Below are 9,732 nucleotides of genomic sequence, written 5' to 3'. Positions count from 1 at the left end.
TGTGTGGGTACAAACTGTTGAAATTTTTACTTAGTATATACTAAATTGATCTTCTTCTGTGTATAAAGATAATTGAAAGTGAATTTTGATATGAATGGGATGGGAGAGGGAGTGGAAGATGGGATGGTTGCTGGTGGGAGGGAGGTTATGGGGGGGAGAAAGCCGCTATAATCCAAAAATTGCACTTTGGAAATTTAAATTTATTAAATAAAAGTTTTTAAAAAAAGAGAAAAAAAGAAAGACTTTTCTCTGTCTCTACCTCTCTCTGTAACTCTGTCTTTCAAATAAATAAATAAATCTTAAAAATAACATTTTATTCAAATTGCTTATAATTCAGTAATTTTTTTATATATCAAGCAATGTTTAAACCTAGGAAAATCTGTAAAAATAAGATTTTTTCACCCAAAAGAAGGAAAGAAAATTCTGAGGTATCACTCACACATACCCATTCATTATGATACACACACACACACACATCTGTGTGTCCACACAGACCCTTTTATTTTCACTCACAAAGTGGCTACAGCATAGGCAAAAAATTGTAGCTCCAAAGGAAAATAACTGCTTGTTCTAATAAAGAGTCCAAGTAGCTCAGAAAAAAAAAGTCCTCTCAGGAAATTACTACCTCAAAAAATGTTCTTGCGATGAATTTGAGATCTAAGCCAACGAAATTGCTTTTGCAAAATAGCTCCTCGGGATGCAAGGTGATTTGTGCAATTAGAAGGGATCAACTAAGGCTATTTCCTGTACTTTCTTTAAACAAGGGTGTGGGATGCTTGCAGGTGCCCAGGGATGCTCCCATCATGCCAGGTACTGCTGCAATGCCATCTTTGCCTTGTCACAAAAGTTTGAATTTGGTGGCTGATTCAGTTTTTGTAGAATATCTATGATTCCCAAGTCTCATAATTTATCCTGGGATTATTATGAACCTTCTTCTTCATTCCCTGTGAAGTTTGTTATACAAAACATGGGAGCAAGCTGCAGCTTGACATGTGAATGACCCATGTAGTAGTTCATCATCTGCAGGATGTTTCCATTGGTCATAATAAGTTCTTTTGCTATTGTGCTATCTGCTATGTTGGCTAGGATGCACAATGTTTGCTCTTTGACCTCAATGTTGTGCTCCCTTCCAGACAAGGGTGATAGCTTGCATAATATGCTTTCATGAGTACTCATTATTTTATCTATATAAGGAAAAATAGAGAGGAGATTTCTAAGAAGTCCCAAAGTCCTCATCAGCACATTCAAATCTGAATCTAATAATAACTGGAATAGCTGGTCGGTACTCAAGCTTTGTAAAATGTCTGCTTTTATTTTTTGTTCAGCCTTAAATGCTGTATTCATTAAGGCCCCAATTTCATTCACTCGTAAAGCAGGATTTTCACTTTGAGTTAATCCAGAAAGTAGCTCTATGACTCCCGATTCTAAAACTGGCTGTTCGCTTGGAAAAGATAAATCAAGAAAATTACATAGCACAAAAGGTGCTACTGAAAGGATTTCACCAGGTACATTTTGTAAAAACCTTCATTAAAGTTTTCCAAAAGCATGACCCTAGAAACTGTTTCAAAGTTGCTACACAGATCTGGATAGACCATGCAGACATCTGATAGCAGCTGACCGCACCTTGACACTAGACTCAGGCCAGTCACAATGATCTTCTTGGTATCTTCATCATGTACTCCAAGAGAAGCATACAGTTTGAATGCACCCTGGTGGAGTTCGTGAGCATGGTTTAAGTCACAATCAAGCTTTTTAAAATCACTGATGGCATTCCCTGAACTGGAATACTTGAAATAATCAGCAACCACGGCAATGAGCTGATCGGTTACGCCAGTGATTGTAGCTCAACATCCGGCTCAATTGATGAGAGTTTCTGCTCCTTCAACTTTCTCCTCTGCTTCTCTATCCTTATTGCACATTTGAACCAAACAAGGCAATGTATTTAATGCAATAGAGTGTCATCTGTCCAAATTGCTCCAGCTCTACCCATGTAGTTAAAAAGTCTGTTAACAGGGCCAGCACCGCGGCTCACTAGGCTAATCCTCCACCTTGCGGTGCCGGCACACCGGGTTCTAGTCCCGGTCAGGGCGCCGGATCCTGTCCCGGTTGCCCCTCTTCCAGGCCAGCTCTCTGCTGTGGCCCGGGAGTGCAGTGGAGGATGGCCCAAGTGCTTGGGCCCTGCACCCCATGGGAGACCAGGAGAAGCACCTGGCTCCTGGATTCGGATCAGCGCGAAGCGCCAGCCGTGGTGGCCATTGGAGGGTGAACCAACAGCAAAGGAAGACCTTTCTCTCTGTCTCTCTCTCTCACTGTCCACTCTGCCTGTCAAAAAAAAAAAAAAAAAAAAAGTCTGTTAACGTGGATTGTATCTCAATAGGCTTATTCCTCTGTAATATCTTCACAAAAATTTATAGCAATAATTCATCAACCAAAACATTCACAAGGGTCATCAATATCCGGGGGTTTTCAACAGCTAAATTGGAGAAGTACATCAGTGCTTGCATTTGAACCTTGCATGATAGTGAAGTTAATAAGTGAGCAATATTATGAACTGCATCATGGTGAAATAAAATTGATTATCTGCCCCTTTACAGCAGTGTGAGAGGATCTGATAGATATACTCCTGGATATAAGGAGGCCTAAGCAGTGCCATGAGGTGCAGTATCACTGTGGCATCATTATACAATAGCTCCTCTAGAGAAAGGGGACTGATGAAGATAGTAGGTAGACATGGGCATCAAAACGTCAATGAAGTTCAGGTCAGGGGACAGTAGTCCTTACAGTAAGGCAAGGATAATATAGCAGCCCAGTAGAGATTTGGCGTTGCTTTCAGTACACGTTGCAAAGCTTCCTACTACCACTGCACATTCTCTTTTCAGCTCTGTGCTTACGGTTTCTTGCTGAAGCAAGTTTAACAGTCTTGGAACAGCTCCTAAAACAATGAGGTTGACTCTCTGCTTGTTTCCAATTACAGCATTTTTCATGTCTATGACACCTTGTAGTACTTTCTGGGGATCAGGGTCAAATAGCCTGTCATCATGGTAGCAACTTCTAGCTCTTACTTCTGAGAGGACACTGGTGTGAACTGGAGTCTCTAACAGGCATCTTGAGCCTTCTCTCAGTAAATTATTTTCCTGAAGTAACCTTTTATTTAATGAGTACAAATTTCATAAGTACAACTTTAGGAATATAATGATTCTTCCAATCATACCTGCCCTCCCAACCCCCACCCCTTTTCCCTTTCTCATTCCAAGTCCCATTCTCCATTAAGGAAAAAACTGTTCCTCGACAGTCAACACAGGACTATTCAAGTCAGTGCTTCTCAAGTGTCAATTTCACTTTTACAGATTGGTTTTTAGGTGTCCATTAGTTATTACAGATCAGGGAGAACATGTGGTATTTGAATGACTGGCTTATTTCACTAAGTATGATGTATTCCAGATTCATCCATTTTGTTGCAAATGACTGTATTTCATTTGTTTTTACCACTGTGTCATATTCCATAGAGTACATATCTGATAATTTCTTTATCCAGTCTTCAGTTGACAGGCATTTGGGTTGATTCTTTGTCTTAGCTATTGTGAATTGAGATGAAATAAACATGGGAGTGCAGATAACTCTTTTATTTGCTGATTTCATTTCCTTTGGGTAAATTCGCAGGAGGTAGGTCTATATTCAGTTTTCTGAGGTATCTCCAAACTGACTTCCATAATGGCTTTACCAGTTTACATTCACACCAGCAGTGGATTGGGGTACCATTTTTCCCACATCCTTGCCAGTATTTGTTGTTTGTTGATTTCTTTTTTTAACTTTTATTTAATAAATATAAATTTCCAAAGTACAACTTTCGGATTACAGTGGCTTTTCCCCCCATAACTTCCCTCCCACCACAACCCTCCCATCTCCTACTCCCTCTCCCATTCCATTCACATCAAGATTCATTTTCAATTATCTTTATATACACAAGATCAATTTAGTGTATATTAAGTAAATATTTCAACAGTTTGCACCCACACAGAAACACAAAGTGTAAAGTACTAACTGAGTACTGTATGAGAGCCATTCTAACTGGGGTGAGGTGAAACCTCATTATGGTTTTGATTTGCATTTCCCTGATGGCTAGTGATCCTGAACATTTTTTCATGTGTCTTTGTGATGTATCACATTGTCAGTAAATTTTTAAAAACTGTAATTATGCTATGTATAATTTCAGGCCACAAAGGAATAAAACTAGAAGTTAACGAGAACAATAAAAAATTTTCTAATAAATAGAAATTGAACAACATGATCCTGAATGACCAATGGGCAATTGAAGTAATTTAAGTGGAAATTTAAAAAATTCTTTAAACAAATGAAAATGAAAACAGAATATATCAAAAATCTGTGTGACACAGCAAAAGCAGCATTAAGAGGGAAGTTTATAGCAGCAAGTGCATAACATTAAAAAAAAAGTTCTCAAATAAACAATGCAATGATGCATCTCAAGGACTTAGAAAAACAAGAGCAAACTAAACCCAAACTTAGCAGGAGATGAGAATTAATAAGTACCAGAGGAGAAATTTGGATTATTTGTATTGCTTTGAGTTCCATTAGTCAATTGCTATTCTTCTTTGAATTTGTTCATCAAATACTTAGTAATTACTTTCAATATAAAAGGTTATGAGCATCATTTTTAGAGATATTACATATGACAGAATAAGGCAATGGGATTTTAATCTATTTAAAAAGTGTTATACATGTTCAATACATGTCTCCTATGAATATTTCAAACTAAGAGTTACAGGGATAGAAAGAACCCATCTTTGGTTAAACTGTTAGAATAGATAGTGAAGACAGCAGGTGCATTTTCATATATTTGTAAAAAATACTTTGTAGTCTGGGAACAGAACAGGAGAAGAAATGATGAAGAAAAAATTTCATATCATTTCTTTAAAGAAATTTCACCTACATTTTTGCCTCTTCTGCTCCCTTGACTATTCAACAATGGTAGCAACAGCCCAGACACTAAGGGGAACCTCTGGCCAAATACAGATGCATGAGTAGCCTGGCTGAAGCCAACAGAGGAGCCAGCCATGCAGTCACAAAAAGGGGTAGTGCTATTTCACAGCAATAGAGAACTTACAAGAGGCAAAGGAAGTTTCTTAGGGATGCAAGGTCATAATGAAATATTAAGTTGTTCAGGTATGTTAGAGCAATGCATGGAGGAGAAATTGACCAGTAAAAGAATAAATGTAAGGCTGAGAGTAAATTCCCATGGTGAAGAGTGGAGAGAGGGTTATTGTGGGAAAGCAGAATGAATGTCCAGGAGCTTTCTCCAGGCATGGGAAAGACACTACGGGCAGGGGAGATATAGCTAGTGTGGCTCTGCATCGTGCATGAGCTCCATTCTATCATTTTCTTAGTGAATTGAGTAAAGATCTAAGTTGCATTCTATTGTTTATTCTTAATGCAAAGTGCTTTAAGATTCACTACAAATATGTGTTCTCAGTAATTCTTGTCACTCTAGGAGCAAAGGAGGTGTGGTGAATGATTTTCTTCTCAGCAGTGCAGAGGAGTTGGACAGATAAACTAAGTAGATTTTAAGATGATGGGAGATTAACACAACTAGAATGTGGTTCTAAAACAAAAGATGAAGGCACTAAGGCATTCAGACTGTATGGTTGCTTACTTTTGATGCTTTAACAATCTGATGTAGAAGGAAGGCTGACTACGAGGGTAAGGAAATAATTAAATAGGAGATCCAGGAGCCAAGATTAAGAATGATTTGCAGTGTAATCACTTTGGGTAGACAAAAGGAGAAAGTCAATGCTCAATTCAAGATCTAAACATTAGGAGAATCTGCTCAGAGCAAATGAGTAAAAGTGGAAAGGAATTTGGAAAAGACAGAAAAGAAGCTGGCAAGAACACTAACTCATTCATCGTAGAGAACCAGCAGGGTTGGCAGCAAATGACGGAAAGGAAATCTGTGTGGCAGTGAGGGGGCTCAGGAACTGGCAGGAGAAAGAGCTGTGAAGTTGGAGAAAACTGAGTTAGGAAAGGTCAAGGAGAAGGAGAAACAAGACTAAAAATAGAAATTCTGAATGGTAAGGCAACAAAAGCAAACCAGAGTGCCCTTGTTAATATGTATTGTTGTACTATATTACATTCTTTGAAACATTTCCTTTGAAACCAATCCTCAGGCATGAAAACTGCATCTCAGACCTGTCCACCATAGGTCACCTAAAAATAACTTCCAGGTACAAGAGAGAGCTGGCGAGCAGGTTGGAGCTGAGAGGTTTGTGGATCCAGACACGCTATTTGGATCCAGAGAACACACGATCCAGCAACTCACGCCAAGCCAGAGAAGCATGTGCTCCTGGTGGGGCCCCTCTCCAGGACTGCAAACTCTTACTCTTGGTAGTCAGCTGAAAAGCATAATAGCATTGCTAGTTTTCAAAATTCAACTGTCACAATCAATGAATAGGTGCCTTCTGGTGTTCCCTGGAGCTCCAAAGCCCTAGGATCTGGGCCAGTATTACTGGGCAAGTAGGCTGTGTATTTGCACAGACATCTGTAAGCTCATGGGTCCTATAATTCGTTTAATGGTCTACTGTTGTCACCTTGAAATTCTCAATAGCTTTTTTGAGTAAGTGCCCAATATTTTCATCTTCCTCTGGGCATCCCAAATTAGTTGGTCCTGCCTGGGATCTGTGTCCTGCATTCTGAGTAAACAAAGACTGAAGTGTTGTCACTTCTGTAATCTAAAGTGGCAGCTTCTTTTCTGGACTTCTTTCCTGAGAGCACAAACTAGCACATTAAATCTCAGAGATATGCAAGGCAGCAATCATTCAAGATCTCTTACTGTTTCTATCCGGGCTGAGAAGGAGAAGAGGCTGCAACAATAACACACCACTCCCAGAGTAGAAGATGATGAAAAGGAAATCCTTCTGAATATACAAGTTTCTTGGAGGTCTCTGAAGCTTCAGTTAGGCTTTGTATTATATTTCTAGAATCAGTTCTGAGAAAAAAATCAAGGCCATAAAATTCAACTTTTGTCACCACCTGAAGTCAGTAAACATTTTTCATGAAGAGAAAAAGAATAAATATTTTATGCTTTGTGGCTCATATGATCTCAACCTTAACTTCTGAGTTCTGACATGATAATGTGGAAGCAGGCATAAACATGTCATAAATGAGTGGGGGTACTCATACTCTGATAAAACATTGTATATGCTCTGTATCCATATGTGTACCCAAGTACCAATGGTGCTAACACTGAAAGAAAAGTATATTTTAGGTAGTTTGCAATATTTCTTGAGATTTCCTAAATTGCTTTGACAATATTGTTCGAAATGAGTAACATCCAATATCATGCATTTCACTTACTCATCATAACTTTGATTCCCTTTAATCTGGAACAGTTTTGTGTCTTTATTTACATTTATGACATTGATATTTTTGAGAGCACAGACTGTTCCTATGTAGAGTGTCTCATCTTGTGATGGTTCCTTTCATTCTTTATATGAGTCATTTATGTTTTTGTGATTTTTGTGATTTTTGACTGATCTAAATCCAATCTTGCCAGACAACCACTGAATTGAAAGCTTTTTTAATAAAACCAACTTGTGGTCTTCATTCTTTTTTGTATCTGTTTTCTATTTCAATAATTTCTGCTGTTATTTTCTTTATTGTTTCTACTGTCTTTAGGGTTGATTTGCACTTTTCCTTTCACATATTTACAGATTTATTTTTGTTTTATTTCTAGTGATTTGTAATGTTCAATGTAGTGCTATGTATTTTAATCTTAAATTATGTACAATCAGGAAAATAATGACAGTGATTTCATTTTTTGATTAGTTTTTGGTTTTGTGGGGACTTCTTTTAACACATCTATGATTCTTTTTGGAAAATGTGATGTTCTAAAAATGTAAATTTACTCCAGTTTACAGACTGGGGTTTTGTGAATTACCTGTGTCCTTCAAGAATCAATCCACAAGAAATAGTCAAATAATTTAGGTGAAAATTGACATATTTGTAACTTTTCCTTTTAACAGTTTGGGGGGAAATATGTGTATGTGTTTCTTTCATTATTTTGTACTATTTTACCACTTTTCTGTGAATATGAAATTGAAAAAATCTTAGAAGGCAAAGTCCAAAAAATTAAATGTAAAGAAAATTAATTGCAGTAACATATGATGGGCAGGACTTAGCTCAAGGGCCATTGTCTTCCGACCCCCATCCTACCTGAAGGAGTCATCTCATTGGATTAAAAATTTCAGTAAAAATCAGATTACCTGAAATTCTTCCCTTGTTTTCCTGTGTCATCTAACCCAGACTGAGTCCCTTATTCTATTGATGTCTAAGTTTCTCTATCTTCTGTATAAAGTTTTTCTTCAAATTACTCTGAGATACATGGGAAGTCTTGGGAAAACTGGCAAGGGCAAGCTTGCTAGTTTCTCTTCAGTGTGTACACCTCTACCACCGGTTGCCACATCACTAATGTGCTTTGCAAGACTTCCCAGAGGAAAGAACCATAGGGAGTAGGCAACAACAGGTTGAAGAAAAGATGAGGAATCAAGAAGATAAAAGGAAGGAAGGACTTGGAAGGAAAGACATAGACCATAAAATGGGGCAGCAAATTGGAAAGAGGGAAATTGGAATGAAGAATTTGAAGCCAAACCACAGAGAATTCAATCCAATGAGATCACTAAACTGAGGTAGGAAAAGAAACATCACAATCTACTTCCAAATGTGTTTCCAGTCTCTGCTCATTAGAAATAAAATCTCTACCATCGTATATTCCTTACACCCCCAGATAATTTGATACTCACCCTGGGGTAAAATTGAATATCTCAGTTTGTCCTGAGAAAAGATGTTGCCCTCAGTTTGCTGACAACCTGCAGGAACTCATGCAGGAAAGGAATGCTGTATGTGTGTTACTCCTGGAGATACTATCTTTAGTACATTATGTTTCCCAATCTTTATCATTATTGGCCCCTGTTGGACACATCACTCATTATCCCTGTCACACTTTTAAGATTTTGCACAAGAAAATAGAATATGCTCATAGATGTTTTGGAAATGTCTACAACATTTTCTGCTTGGCATATGAATCTTGTCCAAACCACAGTCTACACTGAAAATAAATAAGACTGAGATTTGCTTTATTTATTTACATCCAGCCCAGCATCAAAAGCAAGTCCTCTATCATCCGTCTCACACTGTTAGGGTTGAAAGAGTCACAGTAAATCATTGAATGAGAAGAATAATATCTGGAGAGAGTGTGTGTTTCATCTAAGGCTCTAGAGCTAGTCGGTAGTAGGGCTAAGATTCAGGAGACTTATTAAGCCTACTATGCAACTTTAGAGTGCTAGTGCAATGTCAGTTTGAGGTAAACAGGAAATTCAGAGACAGGAAGCCCAAACACAAATACCAATGCAACATGACTCCTCAAGTTAGATCATTCAACTTTGCAAAGTCAGAGCTTCTGCAAGCAAAACCTCTTTGGACCCTTTCCACCACTGGAGCCTCCTTGCTCTGTCATTAACCAGTCATATAATACTCAGAAATCGCTTGAATTTCTGAGTCTAAGCCTCCTCATCAGTACATAATAAATAAATTCAAGCTGAAGTGATGGAGGAATGGTGATATCTGACACACAGAGATGTAAAGAGGGTAACTGTCTTGATCAGAAGAAGGAATGAGTTGATGAGTATAACCATGTTCTTTTCCAGAGGCAAATTGAACTATGTT

General features: G+C 38.0%; 1 pseudogene; it reads right to left on the bottom strand.

Annotated features, from left to right (window-relative positions):
- Positions 1–736: 736 nt before the first annotated feature.
- Positions 737–2,999, bottom strand: LOC100339164 (armadillo repeat-containing protein 8-like; annotated as a pseudogene).
- Between the last annotated feature and the right edge of the window lie 6,733 nt (positions 3,000–9,732).

The sequence above is a fragment of the Oryctolagus cuniculus genome, chromosome 4 (assembly GCF_964237555.1).
Source record: "Oryctolagus cuniculus chromosome 4, mOryCun1.1, whole genome shotgun sequence".
NCBI classification, from domain to species: Eukaryota; Metazoa; Chordata; class Mammalia; order Lagomorpha; family Leporidae; genus Oryctolagus; species Oryctolagus cuniculus.
This window is presented reverse-complemented; position numbering and strand designations above follow the sequence as displayed.